The sequence below is a fragment of the Anas acuta genome, chromosome 11, assembly GCF_963932015.1.
Source record: "Anas acuta chromosome 11, bAnaAcu1.1, whole genome shotgun sequence".
NCBI classification, from domain to species: domain Eukaryota; kingdom Metazoa; phylum Chordata; class Aves; order Anseriformes; family Anatidae; genus Anas; species Anas acuta.
The window spans coordinates 21752556-21780466 of NC_088989.1; the positions used below are offsets into that span (position 1 = coordinate 21752556).

At 38.9% G+C, this 27911-nt stretch overlaps 1 protein-coding gene and 1 long non-coding RNA gene across 19 annotated transcripts in view; one reads left to right on the forward strand and one right to left on the reverse strand.

The window, feature by feature from the left end:
* Nucleotides 1-27911, reverse strand: part of ERC2 (ELKS/RAB6-interacting/CAST family member 2) — a 556650-nt gene that overhangs the window by 372684 nt on the left and 156055 nt on the right. The gene's annotated exons all lie outside the window — the stretch shown is intronic.
* LOC137862251 (uncharacterized) lies at nt 5178-11445 on the forward strand. Its single transcript, XR_011100139.1, has 3 exons — nt 5178-5727; nt 8667-9128; nt 10105-11445. It is a non-coding gene; the product is annotated as an uncharacterized lncRNA (long non-coding RNA).

Sequence of the window (27911 nt, forward strand, 5' to 3'; positions counted from 1 at the left end):
CTCATGGAGCAGATCCTCTTGAGAGTCATCACGCAGCACTTGCAGGGCAAGCAGGCGATCAGGCCCAGTCAGCATGGGTTTATGGAAGGCAGGTCCTGCTTGACGAACCTGATCTCCTTCTGTGACAAAGTGACACGCTGGGTGGATGAGGGAAAGGCTGTGGATGTGGTCTACCTTGACTTCAGCAAGGCTTTTGACACCGTCTCCCACAGCATTCTCCTCAAGAAACTGGCTGCCCTAGGCTTGGACTGGCGCACGCTTCGTTGGGTTAGAAACTGGCTGGATAGCCGGGCCCAAAGAGTCGTGGTGAATGGAGTCAAGTCCAGTTGGAGGCCAGTCACTAGTGGCATCCCCCAGGGCTCGGTGCCGGGGCCGGTCCTCTTTAATATCTTCATCGAGGATCTGGACGAGGGCATTGAGTGCACCCTCAGTAAGTTTGCAGATGACACCAAGCTAGGTGCGTGTGTCGATCTGCTTGAGGGTAGGAAAGCTCTGCAGGAGGATCTGGATAGGCTGCACCGATGGGATGAGGTCAACTGCATGAAGTTCAACAAGGCCAAGTGCCGGGCCCTGCACCTGGGGCGCAATAACCCCAAGCAGAGCTACAGGCTGGGAGATGAGTGGTTGGAGAGCTGCCAGGCAGAGAAGGACCTGGGAGTGATGGTGGACAGTCGGCTGAATATGAGCCAGCAGTGTGCTCAGGTGGCCAAGAAGGCCAACAGCATCCTGGCTTGTATCAAAGCCAGTGTGACCAGCAGGGCTAGGGAGGTGATCATCCCCCTGTACTCGGCTCTGGTGAGGCCGCACCTCGAGTACTGTGTTCAGTTTTGTGTCCCTCGCTACAAGAAGGACATCGAGGTGCTTGAGCAGGTCCAGAGAAGGGCGACGAAGCTGGTGAGGGGCTTGGAGAACAAGTCCTACGAGGAGCAGCTGAAGGAGCTGGGCTTGTTCAGCCTGGAGAAGAGGAGGCTCAGGGGCGACCTTATTGCTTTTACAGATACTTTATGCCTTTACAGATACCTTAAAGGAGGCTGTAGTGAGGTGGGGGTTGGTCTATTCTCCGACGTGCCTGGTGACAGGATGAGGGGGAATGGGCTTAAGTTGCGCCAGGGGAGTTTTAGGCTGGATGTTAGGAAGAACTTCTTTACCGAAAGGGTTGTTAGGCACTGGAACAGGCTGCCCAGGGAGATGGTGGAGTCACCATCCCTGGAAGTCTTTAAAAGACGTTTAGATGTAGAGCTTAGGGATATGGTTTAGTGGGGACTGTTAACGTTAGATCAGAGGTTGTACTCGATGATCTTGAGGTCTCTTCCAACCTAGAAATTCTGTGATTCTGTGATAAGACGGTGTGAGCAACACAAGAAGATGATGCCTGTTCACATCAGAACAAATTCATGCTATCTCATACCGCTATCCCTATAGAACCACCATCACAAGCTCTTTCAATCCCTAGAAAGGTAGAACCACATGATGGCACAATGCATCCAATGCACTTACTCTACTTACACCTCAAAAGATGGCATCTATATGTTCCACAAAGATCCCAGCCTCTCTCCACAACAGCTTAGCCCACCAGTGTGTACTAATCAACCCTGATTTTTCTTTCATTCTTTTTCCACAAGTCCAGATTATACACTCTTTTAAAAGAGAAAAGCAGTATTACTGATTCGACAAACCACACTAGAAAATGTCTTAGCTGAAACAGATTGCAGCTGAGAAACAAAATGGTTCCCACGGGCAGTTCAAAACTCATCCTTTTGAACCAATATAGCCACAAAGATTTCTGATCGATTTCTGGTATCAACACAGCCAACTGCCTACCAGTTGTTTTATTCAAGAAAATCTTTGCCTACTCCTACCACTAAAATTAGGTAGTTTAAAGTGGCTAGTCAAAAGTTCAGAATTTAACATTCAGTTCAGTTCCAGCAAATTTTGGAAAACACATGGGAATTGTAACTCATGTGCTAATACTTAAAGTTTTTGTTAATAAAACTTCCAACACTAACCTTACCGCACTGATTTTTATGCTTACTATAAAATGATAGCTGTCATATTTTTGAATTAGTGCAAAAGGAAATCAGTCATTCCAGAGTAAATGTTATTTAGCAACATAATGATAGTTATAAATTCAAAATACTTAAAACCAATTTACAAAACTATCAATCCTAGTAGCTTTTAACTTTTGAAATTTCTGTCCCCAATAACATTCACATTTTATTATACTTTAGCAGATTAATAGAAAGTGAATTAAAAGGACACTTTTTTTAAGTCATGCCAATGCACTTAACTTCTTCATGAAAAAAATGTGTTTAACTCCAAGATAATATAAAAACCATCAGTAAATAGTCATTAGCTCCATACACAATGAAAACAGAATTTTTATACAAACTGTTTTTCTCAGTTTAATTTTTTCTTAATATAGGAGACAATTATTACAAATAGTTGACATAACAATGGGAGTGATTTTTGTAAAGGACGTTTACGTTTGTAATCTGCTCAGCACATTCAAACAAAGGAGCCGTCTGTAGGTAAACCTCTCCAAGCAAACTAGAGAGTCTCTGTTACATTGGCAGGGATGAGCTGTACCCTTGACCCCACTCCCCCTCCCATCTCATAGATTCACCCTGTTCTGTGACTGGAACACCTGTTGATGTCACCCACTTGTTTATCACATACTCCTTCATCAGCAAGTCCACCTGGAATCAGCTTGACTACAGGCTTATCTTCCAGAATTTACGGCTAGCTCATAAACACAGCGATATAAAACAGATTGGACAGTATTTTTCATTTATTCATAAATAAAGGGAACAGAGAAGAAGGGTAAAATAATAAGCTAAACATGCATTGTTTACTTTAAATTTAACAGTGTTTTCTTCAAGAAATATGCCGTGTTGGGTATTGTATCTCTCCTGCCCACATTCTTTCAGAGACCAATGTATTGCCTTTTCTCTGGAAACTGCTCCATTTCTCTCAAGAGTGAGTAAGTTTCTAACCACTTTGAACCTCTTTGATTAAAAAAAAATCACTTCTAAATCTTCCCAAATATAAAACCTGAGAAGTTCTTTCTCCCCCAATAAGCCAGGCCTCACAATCTCATTTGGCAGCAATAAACTTCATTTGGTTTGATAACCAAATATTAAATGTCAAATGTCTGGAGTACCAGCAAGTAAAGTGTTACAGCTCTGCTTAGCTCACTTGTTTTCAACCCAAACCTTTAGTTCTCTGTGCCCTTCTAGAACCCAGAATTTTCTCCATAGCACTGGCTTTCAGGGCAAATAAGCCAGGACAACTGCTTTACTTCAACCCACCACCACCACCTCCAAAAAAAAAAAACAAAAACAAAACAAAACAAAACTACTGCTGCTCATTTCAGTCTTCTTCAGTGACTTCTAGAGTCTTCCAGAGTTCTCCGAAATAGTGGTTCCTGTTTGTGAGTGCTGCTATATCAAAGAGAACTAACACTTAGGACTTTCTGATTTGGGGGAGGATATTTTGTTGGTGACATTCAACAGTACTAGGAAATGTGTAAGATTGAAACTAGGGACATAAAAGCAGTAATTTTCTCCATTGTAAAGTACAGTGCTTATAATGCAGGTTACATGGTAAATTAAAAACTAAAACTTATGCAGGGATGAAGTCAGACATGTAATACACAATAAATGTTTGTTCATTGTCTTTTGTAAAAGCAAGGAGTTCTGTTTGAGGAACGGGAGTTGTGAAAACTCCCTGCTGAAGTAAGGAGCTGTATAATGCTTGGCTAGACACTATGAAAATTCCTTTGCTTAATGTAACAAAAAAGAGAACCCTCTCCCCTTCTCTCCTTCTGCATCTCAGTAGCCTCTTTTGTTCAAAAAACACTGCTGCAAAGTTCATGTAACCATAGAATCATAGAATCATAGAATCATAGAATATCCTGAGTTGGAAGGGACCCTTAAGGATCATCAAGTCCAACTCTTGACACCGCACAGGTCTACCCAAAAGTTCAGACCATGTGACTAAGTGCACAGTCCAATTGCTTCTTAAATTCAGTCAGGCTCGGTGCAGTGACCACTTCCCTGGGGAGCCTGTTCCAGTGTGCAACCACTCTCTCTGTGAAGAACCCCTTCCTGATGTCCAGCCTAAACGTCCCCTGCCTCAGCTTAACTCCGCTCCCGTGGGTCCTGTCGCTGGTGTTAATGGAGAAAAGGTCTCCTGCCTCTCGACACCCCCTTACGAGGAAGTTGTAGACTGCGATGAGGTCTCCCCTTAGCCTCCTCTTCTCCAGGCTGAACAGGGCCAGTGCCCTCAGCCGTTCCTCGTACGTCTTCCCCTCCAGGCCTTTCACCATCTTCGTAGCCCTCCTCTGGACACTCTCCAACAGTTTCATGTCCTTTTTATACTGTGGTGCCCAGAACTGCACACATTACTCGAGGTGGGGCCGCACCAGCGCAGAGTAGAGCGGGACAATCACCTCCCTTGACCTACTAGCGATGCCGTGCTTGATGCACCCCAGGACACGGTTGGCCCTCCTGGCTGCCAGGGCACACTGCCGGCTCATATTCAACTTGTTGTCTACCACGACCCCCAGATCCCTCTCTTCTAGGCTGCTCTCCAGCGTCTCATCGCCCAGTCTGTACGTGCAGCCAGGGTTTCCCCGTCCCAGGTGCAGGACCCGGCACTTGCTCTTATTGAACTTCATGCGGTTGGCGATCGCCCAGCTCTCCAACCTATCCAGATCCCTCTGCAAGGCCTTTCCACCCTCATTCGAGTCCACAACTCCTCCAAGTTTGGTGTCATCAGCAAACTTGCTCAAAATGCCTTCTATTCCTACATCCAGATTGTTTATAAAAATATTGAAAAGTACCGGCCCTAAAATGGAGCCTTGAGGGACCCCACTGGTGACCGCCCGCCAGCCTGACGCAGCCCCATTTACCATAACCCTTTGGGCCCTGCCTGTTAGCCAATTGCTCACCCATCGTATGATGTTCTTATTTAGCTGTATGGTGGACATTTTGTCCAGTAGGATCCTATGGGAAACCGTGTCAAAAGCCTTGCTGAAGTCCAAAAAAATCACATCAGCTGGTTTCCCTTGGTCCACCATACGGGTGATCTTATCATAAAAGGAAATCAGGTTAGTTAGGCAGGACCTACCCTTCACAAACCCATCTCCTGATAAGTTGTTAAACTAGTGTATCAACATCTTGCCTTCCTGTCTCACGCTGGGCCAACATAACCAAATAAAGAAAGAAGTTGAACCACAACGCCGAGGAAGACTACGGCCTTCATCTTCACGACCACCAGAGGGACAGAGACGACCCCCTAGCAACAGTGCGCGCAGTCACAGAATATACCAGGATGTGCTGCGTAATCCCGGAATTACCAAGATATAAAAAGGGACCCTGGGGGGGGTGAGGTGCGCGCCGTTGGCGGAGCCGAGACTCCCCGGCCGCCCAGCGCTGTTTTGCTTGCTGTTGCTTACTCAATAAATTCCTTTCTATTATTAATGCAATGCTTTCTGAAAATTAATTAAGGGGGCAACTTATAACAAATTTGGTGCCGTGACTCGGATGAAGGCAATCTGATTGAAAGACCTTCGGAGGGGGCGCCCCGCTGATTTCAGCGGCCTTCGCTAGGACTACTTTCATTCAAATCCTTCGCCGACGAACCCTAAATTCGGCAGCAAGCAAATAAAGCCGGCAACCCCTAGTAATCTTTGTGCACGAAGACCGAACGAAGACTCAGGAGTGAGTAAGTATAGGCCGGTGATCCGTTCGGTTGGGGTTGGATATCCTGGAGCGTAGCGTTGTGAGATGTCCAATTGTGGACGAAGCGAGTGCGGACCCCTCGGTAGTGCAGTTCCCACATCCCGCGAGGGACTGGGCCACAAAAAGGGGGAAGCGATTTGTGTGTGTGTGTGTGAAGGCGCTCCAGAAGATGGGACAGAAGAAGAGTAAGCCTTCTGGTCCCATGGGCAGGGTAACGTCTGATGTTAGGTTACCCTGGGATTAATGATTAAAAATTGGCAGGATTCCCCTTTTAGGCGGGGAAGCAATAAAGTAAAAATGATACATTATTGTGTTGAAGTTTGGGGTGGTAAACAGATTCGAGGAGACCACCTTTACTGGCCTGTATTTGGGTCCTTTGAAGATTGGGTTTGCCAGGCCCTAAATATTTATGTAAACTCAAAGGAACCTTTTAGTTTGGAAGAAAGTGAATATGGACATTTGTGGATCATCTTGGAAACTCGAGCCAATTTATATCCTCTAAAAGAAAAAGGAGGGGATGGGAGGCAGAAGAAAAACCGAGAATTAGAGATCCCAGCCCCACTGTCTCCCTGTATTTCACCACCACCACCTGCAGCCCCTCCGACTCCTGGGCTTCCTAATCCGCAACCCCAGGGAGACTCTGATAGCGACTCTGACTCTAGCGTTCAGGGACCAGTGACTAGGAATATGTGGCCATGCCCATTAACTCCGGGGACGTCCGAGATTTTAAGAAAGAGACAGGAGGAGGGTAAGCGAGCTTTAATGGCAACTGGCACAATGTTTCCAGCTGCTGAGGAATAATTGTAACTGGAATAATAACTGTACATTGTATATTGTATATATAAAAGCCCGGGCATTTTTGTTAAAGTGTTCTTTCATACATATGTTAATATGTAAATATGAAAATATAAGAACTGCCATTGAGGTGTATGTTTAAGGGAACAAAATTTTCCCAGGCATATTATCGGCTCATCAGGTTTAAATGTTCCCAGTGTAATTGTCTACAGGCAGTTAATTTACAGTGGTCTGATTTTACTTGTGTATCTATATATTGTGGATTTTGGAGGGATTGGGATTGACTAGTAAAGAGCTTCTAGGAAAACAGTGGAATATTAACCACTGCAGATTACAATAGGAAAAGTTCAAAGCAAAGAAATCCCGAGGAAAAGCCCCCTAGTATGTATACTAACACATTGAAGGGATATAGTGGGGTAAGAGGGTACAGAGAGTAAAAGAACCCTTATTAAATATTGTAATCAGTGGTGGCCACTTTATAAACTAGAGAATGGAGCGGAGTGGCTCCTAAATGGAACTACTAATTATAACACCATATTACAGTCAATGTTGTTTTTGTGGAAAGAAGGAAAACAGGATGAAATGTTGTATATTGATGTTGTTTCAGCATCTTGGAGGGAAAAGGTACGGAATTAAGTTGGCCCCTGACTGAGCCTTTGATGTCGGCATTAGAAAAGTAAAGGCTAGAGAAAGATAAAGGAAGTGTTAAAAGGTTTGTTGAAAGTGTTAAAGGTATTCGAAGTTGAATGAGCAGGGAAAGGTGATGTAGGCATTATCTAAGTAACAGTCTAGAAGTTTTGGTATATTTGCATATTTGCTGTGGTGTTTGTTCAGTTTCCCAAGCATCGGGGAGGGGGGAACAGCCTGCTCCACCAGGGGCCTCTCCAGCGGCCGCAGGGGGGCTTCAGCTCCAGCGCCTGAAGCGCCTCCTCCCCCTCCTTCTGCACTGACTTTGGTGTCTGCGGGGGGGTTTCTCACTCTCCCAACTGCTGTTACTTGTAAAGTATCAGGGATTAAATTAACTAATGAAACCCTAAATGTGATGGGGGTAGAAGGGACAGGGATAACAGTGCCACTTTTGGGGGATACCAAGCTGAGACTAGGGGATAAAATGATCACTGGGCAATTATTGTATGTATCCAAGGCAGGGACTAACTTGTTGGGAAGGGATTTGGTGATTAAATTGGGCATTCAACTAGTAAATTGTTGGACTGGAATAACAGTGTTATTAATGGAGTGCTCTCTGGCCCTGAGAGCAAACATACATGTATATTCACCTCTGACTGGAAAGACCCTGAAATGGGGGCGGAAGCAACAATATAGGTGGACAGTTTTACCTCAGGGGTTTACAGGGCCACCTATCTATTTGGGTAAATTCTAAAAAAGATTTTGGAGCAATTACAACCTCCCAAGGAGGTATTAATGTTACAAATATGTGGATCATTTTAAGGAAAATCGATACTCCCTGATGGGAGAGAAATGCTGAATAAAGTGATAATGAGGCAAATATTAACTGTTTTACATCAGAAGAGTCATTGGGAGGTGCAAGCAATGTGTGATGTTGTTCTAAGAAAGCATGTCTGTGTAGGAATATATACTTTAGAGAAGCACACATGCAGAGGATGTACTATATGTCAAAAGGTAAATAAAAAGGCCTTCTGTAACCTATCTAGAGGGGGACGGGAGCCAGGGCTTTGACCTTTCCAAAGTATACAGGTAGACTTTACTGAGTTACTTGTTTGTCCTAATTGACCACGTGACTGAATGGATGTAAAGCTTTACTGCAAGGATTAAAGCAGGCCTTAGAAATTGAGTGGGATTTTCACAGCCCCTGGCACCCCTCCTCTTCTGGAAAGGAAGAGTGAATGAATGGTGAAATTAAGAAACAACTAACAAAACTTGTGCTGGAAACTAAGGCTTCTTGGGTAAAATGCTTACCCCTTGCACTGTTAAACATATGGACACAGCCCAGAACTGATGTAGGAATTTCTCCTTTTGAAATGCTATATGGTATACCCTATGACTTGGAATTGCCACTTGATCACCCTCAATTCTAATTAAGACTTGGAAAGAGACTGCTTTAACACCACGATGGGGAAGGCCCCTATGTTATTTTGCTTACCACAGAAACGGCTATTCGAACTGCGGAGAAAGGATGGACGCATGCCAGCCGTGTGAAAGGACCAATCCGGGAAGGTAAATGGGAGGCAGCTCCAGGCCCTGACGACTTGAAGCTGACACTAAGACGGACTCGATAAGTATTTTATATTATCTGTGTATCGTGGGAAGGGGAGGAGGCCCTGTTTCAAAGGCTCCCTAGTAGGTTCCCCTGAAGAACACTGCTGCTGCCAAGAAGAACCGATACCTTGTAGTTCGCTGCAACCGAACTGACAAGCGAGGCAGAGAAGTGAAAACGGTGGGGGACTGAGGGGCCGACAATTTAGATGGGCTCCAACCACCTCCTATGATACATGGGAGTCAGTATCATCATTTTGGTCAGCTATGGGTCTGCGCATCCCCATCAGCCTTTTAAATGGAGCTTGGTCAGATGGAAGGATCAATTCGTCATCCAGCAAACAACGACAGCAGGTGCTCCCAGTTTCCGCATCACATTATGTGACCTGGTGTCAGTGCAGCCATGCTTTAACCGATCAGGATTTTATTTCTGCCCAAGTTCTAACACAGGAAAGGGGTACTGTAATTACCCGAACATGTATTATTGTGCATACTGGGGGTGTGAAACCATTGCTATGGACTGGACACTCGGGGCTGGTCGGAATAAATTCTTACAAGTGGGATATGGGCCGCAAGGTTGTAACCAAAAAGCAGGTCCCCGTTACAGGTGGTGAGGGCATGGTATAGGGTATACAGGAACCTTCCATGGAAATAAAGAAATTTGCAAGGTTCTATATATAAATATAACAAACTTGGATGATATTAGCTGGGTACTAGGAAAAATGTGAGGTGTCAGATTTTACAAACACAGAACAGATAGGGGAGGACTCGTGCTAATAAAAAGGAGGATGCCGATAGGCCCCAGGCAGTAGGACCAAATGAGATATTGTCAGAAAATGTCCAGGGAATCCAGCCTGCAGAAAATACTGCACTTTCAACCCTCGGCAGCCCTACGAACTCAGGTAAAGCCGAGAATGATAACATAGCTGAGAATAACATATGGGGGGGTCATGAATGCCAGCTACCAATTATTAAACAAAACAAACCCAAGTGTAACAAAATACTGTTGATTATGCTTTAGTATAAGGCCTTCATATTATGATGCTATCGGGAATCCTGGGGAGCCCTCCCGCACAAACGAGAACAGCCCTCTACATTACAGTTGGGAAAAGACATAAGGGTAACACTAACAGAAGTCACTGGAGGTGGTAGGTGTGTGGGCACAGTTCCTAGTGGGAAGTGTCACCTATGCAATATCACGGAGAATGGAAAACAATCAGCTGAGTGGTTAATCCCAGCCAACAACGCTAGGTGGGTTTGTTCGTGAGTGGGCATAACTCCTTGTCTATCACTAAAACTCTTTAATGAGTCTTGTGATTTTTGTATACAGGTGATAATTATACCAAGGATTCTATACCACCCTGAGGATTGTATGTATACCCAGCACACAGTGGCAAGGCATCATCTGGAAAGACGGGAACCATTCACGGCTCTAACTTTGGCCACCCTAATAATCCTGGGAGGAGCTGGAGTGGGGACCAGTGTAGCCTCATTGGTTAAACAAAATCAAGAATTTGCTTCTTACACATTGCTGAGGACGAGGACCTGACCCAAATTGAACAATCCATCTCGGCCCTGGAAAATCTATCAGGTCGCTTTCAGAGGTAGTGTTACAAAATCGTAGGGGATTAAATTTGGTATTTTTTACAACAGGGCGGGCTGTGTGCAGCCCTGAAAGAGGAATGCTGTGTGTATGCTGATCACACTGGAAAGGTAAGAGATACAATGGCAAGACCCAGGGAAGGGCTGAAAAAAAAAAAAAAAAAAAAAAAAAAAAAAAAAAAGGAAACGGGAGAATGAAGCCCGACAGAGCTGGTATGAATCTTGGTTTAATTATTCACCTTGGCTTACTACTTTATTATCAACAATAACAGGACCTTTGTTGTTCTTAATAATAGCACTAACTTTTGGACCATGTATTTTTAATAAATTGATTGCGATTGTAAAGGGACATTTAGAAGCGGCACATTTAATGCTCATACATGCCAGATACGAGCCAATAAGTACCAACAAAGGAATCGAGGAAACATTAGTTCTTAGTAGCCAGGCATTGCAGAGCTTCAATGAACAAAATGAGTAACTAAAAGAAAAAGGAGGGATTGTAATACACAATAAATGTTTGTTCATTGTCTTTTGTAAAAGCAAGGAGTTCTGTTTGAGGAACGGGAGTTGTGAAAACTCCCTGCTGAAGTAAGGAGCTGTATAATGCTTGGCTAGACACTATGAAAATTCCTTTGCTTAATGTAACAAAAAAGAGAACCCTCTCCCCTTCTCTCCTTCTGCATCTCAGTAGCCTCTTTTGTTCAAAAAACACTGCTGCAAAGTTCATGTAACCATCTCCTGATAAGTTGTTAAACTAGTGTATCAACATCTTGCCTTCCTGTCTCACGCTGGGCCAACATGACCAAATAAAGAAAGAAGTTGAACCACAACGCCGAGGAAGACTACGGCCTTCATCTTCACGACCACCAGAGGGACAGAGACGACCCCCTAGCAACAGTGCGCGCAGTCGCAGAATATACCAGGATGTGCTGCGTAATCCCGGAATTACCAAGATATAAAAAGGGACCCTGGGGGGGGTGAGGTGCGTGCCGTTGGCGGAGCCGAGACTCCCCGGCCGCCCAGCGCTGTTTTGCTTGCTGTTGCTTACTCAATAAATTCCTTTCTATTATTAATGCAATGCTTTCTGAAAATTAATTAAGGGGGCAACTTATAACAAGACATGAATAAGTTTCAGTTGCAGGTTTTCTAGCATACTAGCAGAGGCTAGTTTGCTAAGTATTTAAACTGAATCCAGTCAGCTAGATCTTCTAGCAGCACGTCAGTGACATTTCAAGATCTGATCTTGCATTTACTTCTCAGCTGGTAGTTACGAGTTTACTAGTTTACCACAATCATATTCCAGCTGGGAGACACTTTCTCAGGACAGAATAGCAACTGAAGGAGAAAGATAAAGGGAAACTAGTATGTCCTGCTTTCTTAACAGCGTTGACACTAAACAACATGAAGTTAAATATGAACACAAGCTATCATAAAAGTGCTTTTACACAGTCAAATATTTAAGAGGTATTTTCAGAAAAAGAACCAGAATGAATTAACTCTCAAAGTAATGTCAGAGAAAGCCCTACAACATACAAGAGCCAACAGTGACAGCCAAGACACAGTGACTAAATAGAGAAAGATAATCCTCATACACCAGTTTTCAATGAGAATAAAAGCCAACTCTGATTCTTCAAAGTACAAGAAACTCAAGAACTCTCGGAACTGTTAACCATAAATTCCAGTATGCCAACATATTCCTTCCTTCTCCAAAATGTCCAAGACAATACTGGGTACCATGTAAACTTTCTAACATTTCAAAAAGAGAAACCTCATGAACTACATATCCATGCTTGATCCTGTGCTGCATTAGAACCTGTATGGAAAAATCATTAAACCACAATAACCTACACTGGAACAGCTTGAAAGAAATTTTTCCTTCTCCCTTTCTCAGTCCCTTGAAGGAACCCAGGGTCTTACAAAGATCATAACCAGAGACAAAAATGTGGCTAATATATATCTAATATGACACATCAACAAATTCTAGACTTGTAAAACATGACCCTCTAAATCCTGCAGAGGTATCCTAGATTTTGATAAACTTGATTCAATGTACTATTCACTCTAAGGAAAAATACCTGGGTGAAACAAAGCATACAATTAGGGTTTCCATTTTCCATTTCTATTTTCCATTACTATCTGTAGAAGTAATTAGCGTCCTCATTATATACAAATTTTCTAACTTGAAGTCAGAAAATAAATCTAGCTTTGATAACACCTCAACTAAGCAAGATGGTTTTCCTTTCCATAATATAAAGATAAGCACTATATATGCCTCAAAAAGGTACAGTGAGGTTTCAACATTTTGTTAAAATCTCTGAAAAGTGCCTTACAGAAAGCCTGAGGAGGAGGTACACAAAAATGTGTATTATGCCAAAAAGAAAAAAAAAAAAAAGATTAAGAAGATGCTGCAGTGGAATATTGAATCAGACAGCGCAGGAACACTTTTTCAGCCATTTGAAGGAGAACCTCTTCCAAAAATTCCCAAGATCCAGAATCCCATAATGGCAGTTCTCCCACTAAAGCTCGTATTTTCAAGGCTTCTGATAGAGACTATTACACTTTACTACAATAGGTTAGAAGGAAACAAGATGTGCAGCATCTTATAAGCAGATATACTTCAGAACAATTTCTGCTAGCCTTATTGTAAGCACTACATAAAAATCTGATTATTATCCCTAGAAAGTTAAATCCCTACTCTGGTAGACTGTGAAAAGTTTTCCATATTTTAAAGCTTGAAGTAAAAGCTTAGCCAAGAAATTTAAAAAAGATGTTTCAAATAATTCTTTTATCATGGTCTTTCAAAATCAAACCTTCTCTTGACTTGGTTTACAATAAAAGGTGAATTTGGTAAAAGTTTGAACAGAAATTATGACCATTCTTGGTCATGTAAACTCAGATAGATTGCATTTCTCAAGGAGGGAAGAAGAAAGAATCATTCTACAGACTTTTCCATACAAAACTCTGGAAAATTGTTGGAACTCTGGACTATGACATGTAAGTAATAAATAAACAAGCAAACAAAATAAATGATGAAGTAACATACATAAGCTGCAGGATGCTAAACTCAGACTAACACACCTACATTGTCTCATTCATCCCTCAGCTGAAAATTACTGTCCCTTAACAAATATAGCATAACTGAAAGAAAGAGGGATGTCACCAGTTAACAGCACTGATGAACAAAACAGGATGGCTTAAAAGACCCCTGAAAAATCAAACCACTATTAAATGATTCAATCGAGCCAAACCTTTGTAATATTTAGTTTTTCCATTTTCTTGATCAATCCTTCCTAACTCTTCCACCTCACCTACTCTGAACTGATATTTCTTTGATCTGTGTGATCAGAGCCATTAACTGCATTCCATGTGAGATTTCATGAAGTGGATTAAGACATTCCCCATCTCTACCAGAAGTCTCTCTTCTGATACATTCCAGGATTAGATTTTCTACAGCCACGTTTTGTGTGTGACTAACATCCTCCTGATTTGCTGTTACTACCTTCACCTCAACATTTACATTGTAGAAGTTTTAGTTTATAATTCTTAGGGGCATAACCCTGAATTCTGTACTACATCTCATCTCATTTTGTATCACTCCAGAATTCAAGATCATCGAAGTCTCCTCAGATCACTAGTGGATTCAGCCTGTTTATCTCTGATAACTCAACTCATGAGTATGCTTCCAAAGCTTGGCAAGCTATGTAATAAAAATATTAAGTGCAATATCAAAATATTGCACTGCAATATCAGGTCTTGAGAGGCTTCTACTGTAATTTCTACCAACCTGGGCTTTTCCTTCCATACTATCTAAACTGTTAGTCAATTATTATTTGCTAATATTTCATCCAGTTCTTGGATGAGCCTCAATTGTCACTCACTCGGTAACTTCCATAATGATATAGCATCAAAAGCCTTACTAACATACAGCCTTACAGCTAGATAAAGCATAGCATATTTTCTTTGTCTACAGGATGAGCACTCCTATCAAAGAAAGATACTGTTTTAGTCTAATTTGACAGATTTCATAACCAAAAAGGGTGCACAATAGGCCTCTGGAAAAAAAAAAAAAAATGAAAAGGTTTTTATGAGAGATAGAATTATTATTATTTTTTTATTCCAAATTCAAACAAAGATATTCAGAATATGTTTTTACTTTAGTTACAAATGGATTTTTACTATTTTATTTTTTTAAGCTTGCTATCCAATCGGGGAATATAAGTGGTATAATTCTATTTTAAATCTTATGCTAGTACTGAAGCTGCAAACTTTGAGTTACTGTTCTGTTCCACAGTGAGTATCACTAGAATTCCTGCTTTTTGAATAGAATACGTTCAAAACACTTTTATTAAAAATTTTTGTACTTGAAAGTATGTCTTTGAAATACTTCTAGAATTAAGTCTTCTAGGATTTTAACCCTTTGAACTGATGTCATCCTTAAATACGAAGATATAAGTGACTACGAAAAAGATTTTGCTAATATGCCATAGAAAGTTATGTACCTCACTGCAAGAAAGATGTATTTTTAAAAATTTAATGCTTAATCAGTCTTAATATTATTTTAGTCTATAGATTTATTAATTATATATGTATATATACATAGTATTTATATGTATATATATACACATATGCATGTGTAAACAAATATCACTGCTGAAAAAAATCAGAGCATACATAATTAAACACAGAAGTACAAGCTTTGCAAAAACAGATTTACTAGTCAGGGAAATGAAACCTGAGTATGAAAATTCATTTCCCAATCTCTGACAGTTGACATTAACATGGAGCCTTATAAATCTGCCTTTTAAGAAATTTCTGAAAATAAATATATAAATAAAACAAGTATCATTCCTCATCTGTTTTTCTTTTCCTGGAAAGCATTTTGAAAGTAATCTTTTTTTTCCAGACAGATTATTCTGCACATGGGTGAAATTCTGCTCCTTTTCCCAATCTCCTTAAAAGACTGAGAAACTAAAGACACATTTCAAGAAACAGGAAAATGCCAGCACACAGCAGGAATCTTAATGTAAAGTCAGACATAGATTAAATACACAGGATCCTGTACTACACTAATGTAATTATATTTACCAGTACATACATAGGCATATCACAATACTATCATGAACAGAAGCAAAAAATAATCAAACAAAAGAACCACCACCTTTCCAACCCTCAAAGTAAAAGAGGATATGTTAAAGAACTGCTAATATTTCTCTCTGTGGCTATCATAAACCTAGTGGCTTTCCCTAAATAGTCTCATGTAGTAACACACATTTCAAGTAAATGGCAAAATGCATAAGCACTTTGGTTTAAAATGTTTCAGAGGAATTAATTTCCAATAACTCCTTTAGTAAGGAAGTAAAGAGCTAGTAGTTATAAAATAAAACCAACCTTTTACAGTTTTCTTAAATGTCAATCTACCTTAAGGCTACGTTACAAAAGCACATCCAGGGATGCACAGGTGTACCAGCCTCTTCAATTTTCACCTTTTTATGATAAACTTTTTTTTTTTTTTAGGCTTATCATTGCTGAAAATTAAATATAGCATGGGAATTCAGCCTTTGTTCTTCCTTCCTGCATGTGTTATTAACTCAGTTACAATTCTGCAGCCTGCAAGTTGGCTTTCACAGATGCAATTAAGTGCCCTTGTAACTGAAACTTCCTAAAGCGTTCTATTATTGATGCAAGAAGAAATATAACCCTCTCCCCTCATTCATCACTGAATTGCAAGATCTAACGAGAGTAAAGAAAAGTAAAACTTTATTTGCTGGATGTTGTATATAGATGTGATTTTTCAATATCAAAAAAAAATAAACCTGAGGAGAACAAGTTGTTTTTTTCATAGTAATAAAGTAGTTCCCATACTTCATGTTTGTCGTTTTTTTTTTTTAAGCATATATGTAAGTTTTATATATAGATAGACACACAAATAAATATACTAGTTATTTCCATTTGCAGACATTTGCCCTGAAACTTTACCATTAGTTACACCTTCAGATGTCTATATATCCATTTTGAACATCTTAATTCCAAGAGTCTGTTCCAATATAAACGGGCATCATTATCCTAGGAACACATAAATAAAAATTAACCTAAAAAGTAAAAGGTTTTGATCTTAATGTATGCATCCCTGATCAAAACACTTAAAAGTGCCCAAATGGATGGAGTTCTGGTGATCTCAAATATAATCTATTACTTGGCATAAATAAAAAGGCTCTTCTTCAGCACAATTGCTGGTTACAATTAGTGACAGTAAAGGATGTATGTGTTATATACATATTTTTCCTGTGAAAAAGATAACATTAAGCAGCCAGAGAATACAAAGAAGCACTTAATTAGACTCAAGGTCACATGTTATATAAATCATTAAGCCACTACAAATTAAAAGGCTTTGAAACAAAGACAGGACTCTGAGTTTGCGAGCAATAGTCCTACAAAACAGAAATTCAGGTGGTAAATGGACATCATATCTCAAAGCTCAATATAGAGAACAGAGCCCTTAAACCTCTCCATGGTCAAGATTTCAGAACTGGGCTGCAATCCACAACACTAGCCTAAAAATTTCTCTATTTATTAAAAAAAAAAAAAAAAGATTTTACATAACTTCACGATTTCTCTTTCAACCATGTCACTGCTCAGCAACACAACTGTACATCCCATGAAAAATTCTAGTCTCTTTCAGCTTTTAATAGCAGATGCCTGATTATACCACTATAACAAATATCTTTGAACTGTTTAACTTACTAACAAAGTTAAAAGCAAAAATACCCAAATCCTAAATATGTAATTCATAAAGAAGCATATTTTCCTTAATTAATTTTCTCAAAGTTTACAATATCTGTACTAATTCTCTGTAACTAGATATGTTCTGGATCCATTCTCAGAGAATCTGTGTAGAATAAACATTTGAAACATCTTAAAGACTAAGTAAAACCATCTTTCTACTACGCTGCAAGGCAAATGATTTTTGGATGTTTTGCATTTTTATGCTAAGTAGTGCAGCTGCAATTCATAAAAAGCAATCAAGCTAATTTAAGTCAATCATGTCCAGGAGGTTCTCATCACTTGTATAAAAATGCTCTCACTCATTTTAAGGCTCTACCACAGCAAGAAGCTTTTTTTTTTCTCCTCTAAATATTTGTAGCTTAAGTTCAGTCTGTATCTTACAGAACAAAGAAAATGATATGTAAATTTTATGGAGTTTTACATTATCAAACTTATATGTCTCATCTGAGCAAAAACTTTGGTTGATAGTACCAATTTAACACAAATAGGATTTATTCCAATATAGTAACACTCTACTTTTAGTGTACATTGAGGCATCAGGCCAAAGGTAAAGTAAACTTCTTGCACTCAAAAGGCACAACTGTTACCCTCTAACGCATAATCTGGATTATATTACTGGGATCATAACATATGTTTTGAATTTATTATTTTGATTTATCAATATGGCACATCACAGCTGCCATCATGAGTTCCCTCTCAGCTGCTACGTTTGACATTTTAAATGATGATGGTTTTTATTTTAAAATTTTGCATTAACTGTTGCCACTACATTTTAGACCCTTAAAACTATTATATCCATACAAGAACCCTTTTCCCTTAGATGGGGGAAATCCAACATAATGGATCTGAATTCAGTTGTGATTCTTTGCCATGTGGCCAACCCCTATGGACATGTGACTGTAGACACTTCTCAGCCAACTCAAAAATAATGAAAGAAATAGAGCCTCTGAACTTCAAAGTATGCTATGCCTTTATTTCTGTTCCTTATCAGATAGTTATGGTGCTCAGTACAGTAACTGGAGATGGAAGCAGGGAACCATATAACCAAGCCCTTCATGAAGAGATGAAGCCAGGCAGCACCAGGTTGACTTAAATTACTGTCATGGCTTCTTTTCAAGTTCAGTTGCTTGTCAAAACCATTTGTGCAGTGTTCCTACAGAAGCAAATAGGGAAAATGCAAAAAATATTGAAAAAATCCATCTACCAATAATCTTGTAACTGACTAGGGCAAGGTTTGACAAACAGTCTGGTCTTCAAATCTTAAAAACTGTATCTGTCTCAGTGGAAGAAGAGAAGATCTAAATCCCTGAAACCATTTTCCTGTCATTTTTGTTCTACTGTCAAGACAAAGCTTTTTGTCCAATAGGAAGGATTTCCTTATTATTACAGATTACTATGTGGTTTTCAAGTATGCTGAACTATTAAATAACTCATCGAATAATAATATAAGTTTTTCATCAAATGGCTTATCTTGGAATTACAAAAGGATAATAATAATCCCTTGGAATTATGAGCAAACAATAATAATCAGAATTAATAACACATTGTAACTAAGAACTCATGTTCTAGAAATGCTTCTCTTGCAAGAGAACAGAATCTCTCACAATGGCAAAAGCAGTGCAATACAAAAACCATCTATATAACAGGAGGAGAACCTATGTTGGGGTTGTGGAGCCTGCCTCTGGGACTTGTGATATCACATCTGGAGCTCTTCATTCAGTTTGGACTGCCCGTTATAAAACAAGACATTGAAATACCAGCATGAGCTGAGGCCTCACCTGGATGGCTCATGGGACCGGGGCACAAAAAGTACCAGGTCAAGCCCCAGGTCTTCGCACCCTGAAGAAAAGGACAAAGGAAAATCTCACTGCTGTCTTCAATTACTTAGAGGAAAGGATAAGAACATAGAGCCAGGCTCTTCTCAAGGATGCACTGGGAAGGAATGAGACAACCGGAACATGGAAATTCCACTGTGACAGGGAAAAAACTATTTTAACCACAAGCTTGATGCCTAGAGAGGGCATGGAATCTCCATCCGTGATATTCAAAACTTAAAAGGAGCAAACCAGGCTTGGTCTGAACAAAAGCCTAGGCTAAACAACCCTCAGCGCCCCCTCCCAAGGTACATGATTCTATGAATCACCTGAACTTAAGCCTCAGGGTTTCAGGCTCACATATGTCCTACACTAAAACCACAGGCATGCTCACACTACACTCAGCACCACACCACACAGGAAGTTCCCACTGGGAGCAGAAGCAGCTGCCGACATACCCTTCCTGAGGTCCTCCCCAAAGTCACAGAGACAGACATGCAGCAACTAGGCTGCACAGACTGTATGTGGGAAAAGTGCCTAAAATCCCAGTTGTCCTGTGATTTTGTTCATGAGGTAAGTGGTGAGAATTTATTGTATAACTGTTCTTTAACTATCCTTTCCATGATGAATTTGAACACAGAAGGCCTTTCAAGGTCCCTGCTTGCCTAAGAAGCATTAGAACTTTACAAATCTGAAAAAATTTAAATAGAGAGTTTGCCAGTAGCTAAAAAAGAAAAATACTTTAACAAAAATGATTAAGAATTATGCAACCCAACATGAACAATGGAGAATGTCAGGTTTCAAATAAAAGTTATCCCAACATGAACAATGGAGAATGTCAGGTTTCAAATAAAAGTTATCAGCAACACATCAAAAAGACAGCTTTTCTTGGAGACAATCAGTCCAGAATGTTGCAAAAACCTAAACAAAATAAAAGACAGACTTCAGTTATAGACACATCTAAAATACAACTCCTCCCCACCCTCCCTCCAGAATTAGCATGTGGTATGTTCAGTAATTTTTCATATTGGTTTTACTATCACTGTATTTCCAGCTGATGTCCCTAGAAATTCTAGAAAACAATTAAAAAAAAGAGGACACCTGTTAATGAGCCCACATATTGAGAGTGTACTTAAAACATGTTTAAAGCATCAGACATTTTAAGTGGCCATGCAATCTGAAAGTTTCAGACTTCTACAAAACCAGACTTGTACACAGGGAAAACTAGGATAATCTTGTCCTTTCTCATGCTGTCATGCTATATTGTATTCAGTCATTACTATTCATGTGCTTTGTTAGCCGACTATAAGCATTTTTCTCTCATTAATTAACATATTCATTACAGTAATAACAGATTGATAAAATTCTAAAACAGATCAACCTTTTTCCAACTGAAGATTTAGTTCTGTTGAATATTTTGCCCAAGCCTTCCTTTCAACATTATAGTTTATCTAACTCACGTTTTTAAACATAGTTTACAGAATCACAGCATAGTGACCTCTGTCACTGTCAAAGACCCCTGGAGATCTAGTCCAATGCTCCTAGCCAAACCACTGCCACCTAGAGCAGGTTGCTCCCAGCTAGTTGGTCTGAATAAGTCCAAGAATGGAGACTCCACAGCCCTTCTGGGCAACCCTCAGCATAAAAAAGAAGTTGTTGGTGTTTTTTTTTTGTTTTTTTTGTTTTGTTTTGTTTTGTTTTGTTTTTTGTTTTTTTTTTTGATTGTTTGTTTGTTTTATAACGTTTAAATAGAATTTCCTGTATTTAAATTTGCATTCATTTGTTCTCTCCTTTCAGTGGATAACACTGAGTCTGGGTCCATCTTCCTGACACCATCCCATCAGGAATTTATCATATCCCGCCTTCTCTTCTTGACATTATCCAGCTCCATCAGCCTCTCCTTACATGACAGATGCTTCAAACTCTTAATCGTCTTCATGGCCCTGTGTTGGACTTGCTCCAGTACGTCCATATCATTCCCATATTCAGGAGGCCAGAAACGGACAGAATTCTCCAGATGTTGTCTCACTGGTGCTGAGTAGAGAGGAAGGATCAACTCCCATGGCCTGCTAGCTATGTTTTATCTAACGCAACCCAGAATGCTGTTGGCTTTCTTTACTACAAGCACCCATTGCTGGCTCATGTTATCTTTGAGTCCATTGAACCCCCAAGGTCCTTTTCTTTGCCAAGTTGCTTTCCAGACTGTTCTCCCTGACTGTGTGCTAATGCACGGGGTTACTTCTTCCCAGGTGCAAGAATTTCTACTTCCTTGTGCTGAACTTCATGAGATTCCCAATAGCTCAGCTCAGGGGTCCCTCTGAATGGCAGCACACCCACATGGGTCTAGCAGCCGCATCCCTTCATTTTGTATCATCTTCAGGCTTGTTGAGTTTGCATTCTGCCCCATCACCAAGGTTGTTAATGAGGGTGTTATATAGTACTGGACCCATTCCTACCCATCTGGGGCCCAGATTTTCCCTACTCTTTTGTTGTTTGCTGATGCACCTAGAAAAACATTTTTTCTTGCCCTTCAATGTCCCTTGCTATAATTCAAGTCCAGATGTGCTCTGGCTTTTTTTACCCCTATACCAGCTCAAACAATGTCTCTATATACCTCACAGGTCATTTATCCCTGCTCCCATCCTCTGTATCATTCCTTCTTATTTAGCTTGATAATTAGAAGAGCAGAAGAGCTGATTTCAATTATGCAAAAATAATCATTTATTTAAAAAAAAAAAAAAAAAAGTCATATTGTACCGAAGCATTCTTACAACAGTTCCTGAAAGCATTCATTGTCCAGGAAGAAAATGAATAAGTTATGCTTATCCTCTCTCTAGGTACGCAACAGACCTCTTCAAAATTTATGACAGAAAATGACAGCATAGTCAGCTAGCTCACTGCCAAGCCACTAGTATACAGAATCATGCTGGAAGAGAAAAAGATGACAGAGGCATTGGCAATGAAGACAGGCCTAAACTTTTGTGTGGGTCATAGATCAACATAGCTGCAGGACTGGGCAACAACCATGAGTTACCAATGTATATGAGTCTAGGTCAAGTCTGGCAAAGATTTCCTGATTTAAACTTAGTTTATTTGGTCCAATGGCACTGCTCCTAGAAACAGAGGGCAGGTTGACCACACGTGTCTGTCTGTATTTGTGGCCTGACACTTGGCAGGATAAACTTCATTATGTTTATGGTTATGCTTAGGAAAACTACTCTCAATTATTTCCAGTCTGTTGCAAACATAAACCTACAAGCTATATTAAATATGTACTATTGTATTTACCACAACTTTATGAAATCATGCATAAAATCCTAAAATGGGATAAAAGAAAGGCAACTTCTCCACATTTTTTGTTTTCAGTTTCTGGCAACATTTCAAAATCAACAAGGAAGCAAACCAATCCTTATATTGAAAGGTCAGCCAGGACCTTATTTTCAGGATAAATAAAGCCAGCTTAAAAAAATATTCAGATGCACATTCAGAGTGTCATATTCAGAGAAACAATTTTATCTTGTATCGGCTATGGCTGCAGAAAAACGAAATAGCTCCTCAATAGAATATCTTGGTAAATATCCATACATATTAATGAAGAAAACTGATTTTCTTCCAGCCAGAGTAAAATTTACAGTTGCCTCAAAAAATGAAATAAATTGTAATGAAAAAGATAATTTTATTCCAATTCAAATAATACAGACCTGATTAGGCATTGAAGAGAATTTTGGATACAATCTTATATTCTTACCCTCTAATCTCAAGAACTTTACTGCTTCTGTTATAAAGGAGAAAAGTTTAGTTTTAATCATTTGAAGATAGAAGAGAATGCTGAAGTATAGCAATATGCAAAATAAATGTTCTGTTTGAAATTCAGTGTAATGCATGGTCCAGTAAAAGACTGTGTGCTATGTTATGTCCTGAAATGTGTAGAGGAAACATAAAGCATAGTCTGGAGATCAAATATATCCAAGCACTTTTTCCTCTACAGTTTCATTCTTTGTCCTGTAAGGACATTTTGTCATTATTTTCACATGATTTTGCTGTGTATCTAAATTTAAAGATGAAGATGAACCTCCACACAAATCCTTATACTAGTAATCTATCTCCCATGCAAGCCCTGTGGGAACCACAGAATCACTTGTGTTAGACTGAATATAGCAAGCAGGCATCAGGAACACTTTGTGGAAATACAAAGAAAAACAATCTTAGTAATTTCTATTAGTAGTGGTAGCAATTTCTACCAGTACTAATACTGGTAAAGAAATTTTCTCATTACTTCTTTATTATTTATTCTAAGTTTAAAGACGTTATTAGTGCCCTCAGCAATGAATATTTCTAGTGCAGTGTTCCTCCAAATTTACTATTGAAAAATACTAACAATGTTTTATAAAAGAAGTAACCTTCTCCTGTCTTATTGCAAATGTTTTAAATTCAACCACAGACAACAGACATGCTTGGGAAATAGAAAAATACTATTTATGCAATGGATTATGAATACGTAGAAATGGGGAGAGATATAATATACTATTTTTCATTTCTACTAGGTATTATTAGAAAACAGCTATAATATTTATGAATAGTAGTATAATCAATTCCAGAATCCAGTGTTGCTCTGATGGTATTCAGAACAATGAGTAAATGACACAGTATAAAAGTAATTAAACTAATAAAAAGTATTTTAAGTATTTTCTTGGCACTTTGACAGTTTAAACAGTTTAAAAGGGAAAATAAGAATGCAGCAAACATGATCCAGAACTGTTTTTATTTACAAGCTCCTCAGTCCTTCCCACCCAATACCAATCTTGTGCCTGATTTCACAACGTAGGGCAGCTGGAAGAAAGTAATATTTAAAGATAAGGAACAGCTGTTATGCTTGTCTGACCTGAGGAAGAATTTGAAGGACAAAAGCAGAAGGACATGAGAAAGAAAATAATCCTCATAAATCCAGTATTTGCAGGATAGTTTGAACCTATTTCTAGCCAGTTCTGGTAATAGTATCTGACATCCACCTTGCTTGCATCAAACATACTTCCAACTACAAGAAGTAGAAGGGAAGCTAGTAAAGGCAACAATCATTCACAGTCCATATATGAATAGCTATAAAAACAGCCTGTTTTAAAGGAAAATCATTACTGAGCTTCAGAAACAATATCAAGAACACGTATTACAAGATGTCAGAATTAAGGTTTGCCTCTGCAAATCTAGTTTCACCCCTTATGTTAAGCTAGACAGCCACAGAATTCCTGCAGAAATAGAAACCAAAACATTCTCATCCATTTTATTCAATCTTCTGATCTCCTTTCCAATACAACTTTACACTAGTACCAATATTTTCAAAACTTCTCAAATACTTGCCTTCTAACTCCCTGATTTTATCATGTTGCAGGTTATTGCTACAATACTTAAGTACATTTTTAAACACTAATCAGAGCATTACTCACAGCCTTAAAGGACATTTAAGCAGCTCTCTCCACCAGACCTGATGTTCTTGTCCCAGAGCTCTTCAGCAGTAATATCTTCTGTGATCCATGCTCTTTTTTTCATTCATGTACATTTGATTCTGTAGAACTTTGATTCTTGACTTTCTTCAAGTTTTAGATTATTTATACCAGGGAAAGTCTACCATTTACCTTCTTATTCCTTCATCAAATGCATCAGAAATATTTATTTGCATTTTTAAAAAACTATTTTTCCCACTTCCCTAAATCATTTTCTTCTAGCATAGTATTGTTTGCACCTTCTGTAAAAACTCAGAAAACCATCACTGAAAATATTCGCAGTTACTATTAAGAATATTTCAATACAGAGAGACGGGTCTGAGGCAAAGAATATACAGTGTAAATTCATCAGGATGCATGTAGACTCCTTAAAAAAAATAACAGCTGTTGGAATACATACAGGTGGCAAAAGTATGGTAATATAAAAACAAGAAACCTACAATATATGGTATTTGTAATAGCATCAGCAAATCTTGACATGCTCATGACTTTATATCCCAACGTTTCCTTCTGAAAAATATGGAAAGGAATATTGAGGAAAAGATATAAATTATGCAAGTAAATTGATCTATGTGAAAAATTGTGCACATTCAACACAAGTGCAGAGGGAGCAATTCAAAGACTTTCTTCTTTATATTTCACAGAACAGAAAATTAAAAGCAATTGTGCAGATTCAAGTTACTTAGTGGCACAAAATGGTGTATTTTAAAAAAAAAAAAGTATTACTACATTAGTAATTATTGCATAGAAATAATGCAACTCCTGCTATAGCAGTGAAAAGGTAGATGATTCTGCAGGGGAACTGCAAATGCAAAGGATTTGTGGGAAGAGCAAAAATTTAAATTACAATGCCACAGCATTAAAATTATCACTGGAAAAGAATCAAAGAATCAAACAAATTGGAAGTGACATCTCCCACTGATGCAACAATGCATCAAGTGCAACAGTCAGCTGATTCAAGAGTTCACAAATATTGTTAACCACTTGACCGTTGACCAAAGAGCTAAAATGAACATTTTTCAAAGGAAACAGATGATTTCACAACTTTGTTACAATTGCTTTTTATGTAGTCAAGTCCAACAAATGCTAATTAGCATTCTGCCTTTAAGAACATCTTGCATTTTAATTAAATTCCCAGCCTTCTTATTAACTACAGCTCTATTAAGAAATTGCTCTAAGGATGCTAATATTCTTATTTAACTAGGTGCTATCATGCATAGTAGTTGTTTAGTCCAGCTTCTTTTCAGGTGTGAGACTGCTATTTTCATGGCTCACCATGCAAAACAGCAACTTCTCCATGCAACAACTGGAAACTACAATGATTACTCCCACACATCTGCGCCAGCCAGTCCACAAGGATTTTTAGTTATTGAAGCCTTGAGGCTACACAACCTAACTACCGTGACTACAGGAGATCTGTAAAGTACCAAATCTACTTCAGAAAGAAATTTTTTGCCACACATGTATTATCCTCGTCTTGTATAAATGAAACAATGCATTTATGTCTTGATTTCCATCTTCAAGTTTATAAAATGAAAAAAAAAAAAAAAAAAAAAAGGTTTCACTTTAATGGAGACTAAAAATGGAAGCAAAAAAATGGAATTCCATTAAGTTTACCACACCAGCTGGTTGAAAATACACCAAATAGGAAGTGAATCAAATTATTCAGGAGGAAGTACAACTGCTGTTTTTTTGTTGTTGTTGTTTGTTTTTCAGAAAATATTTTGCAAATACCTTTTACATATAGCAACGACAAATCTTTAAAAAGTTCTCATTCTTAGTCAGCATTACTTGATGATTTTAAGAGTGGAAAGTACACTCTTCTAGCGAAATGTGAAGTATTATGTAATCATTTTACGCTATCACTTGGGACATTAAGTGTGTAACTTCTGTTTGCCTTAGTTGATCTTATTTAGCAGTTTTCCTAAATATTAGCTGTGACACCATTGATCTTTCACAAACTTGATTCTTACTTTCATTTTCCACAATGATACCAAGACTAAGGGATTTCTTTCCTTTTAAAAGTTAAAAATAAAAAAATTAAAAAGTCACTAGTAAGAAGGTATTATTTAAAACTGTGTCAAGAAAAGAATCCAGTCATTTGAGGTCAACTGTCAGTAAGAGCATCTCTATTCAAATGAGCCCTACCTTCTTTTATGAATTACTGCTTGTGCTGAAAGCATGATTTTTCTTCTGCAGAGACAGAGGACAGACAGAGAATGCATCTTTGCACCCAGCACAGGCTTGAGTTATGGGGTTAAAAGCAATACAGGTTGTGAGCTCAGAACTCTGTTACCTATGTTAGGAAGAGCAAATCTCTTCAGTGAAGAAGAATGTTCCCAAACTGAATCACTGATACAATAGAGGCAGTTTGCAGTCTCTGGCATTTAACCCCAGCACACAGTCCGCCACACTACATCACTGCTTTGCATTCTTAACTTTACTTCTACACTTTACTTCTACATGCTTTTGCATCTCCTGCACCTCTGAAGTGGAATCTTCTGATTTTACTCCTGATCACATTGCTAAGACAATAAATTTGTTTCAAAGTTCTATTCAAACCTCTATTTAAATATAGCAGATTGCAAACCTAAGTGCTCTTTTAGTTCAACTCTTTCAATTTATTGCCTTGCCACTATGCTCCTCTCTCACATTCTAAGCTGTCACAGGAGCCCACAGAATGTGAAAACTGCATAAAAAGTGAAAATACTGGCAAATGCCACTTGAGATAAAATGTAATCTGAAATACACAACACTCTGTCAAGAAAGCTGTAACAGCTGCAATGACAGAGAGAGTAAACGGTACATAAGCCTCCAGAATAGTGCTTTTTACAGCAGTTGATCTTTCCTTTGCATGAAAGACAAATTTACCAGAACAATACAGTGGCAGTACAACAAAGAGACCATGCTGAATTATCTGGCACAGCCTGATTTGAGACAAGAAAAATCACAAAACAATAGAAAAATACAATTTCAAAGTAAAACTGTTGGAAAAATACAAGCACAAGAGTGAAATAACCTTAGTTATACCATTATTATTGCAAAATTAAAAGTGAATTTACATTTCAAGTGATATCAAATATCAGCATTGTAACAAAGTAAAACAAAGGGATTGCAGCTTTGCTCCAAGTATTTTGTGCTGTCTGCATTTATTTGCTCTTTTGGCAAAGAACTGCCAAGAAGTCAATCATTTCACAGCCTTTCTCTACAAAGATTTGTTTAAAAGAAAAAGAAAACAGATTGCAGTAAATATCTACCATAATCACCTTTCCTCTTAATTTTTATTGTTTTCTGTATAAATACTGTATGCTCAGACTTAACCTATCTTTGTCCATTGGTAAGACTATGCTTAGTTTACAAAATTTCTTTGTAGACATTTACAGGTGTCAGTTCATTAACCTTCACACAGCACACCTACCAGCTTATGCACAGGTTATCTA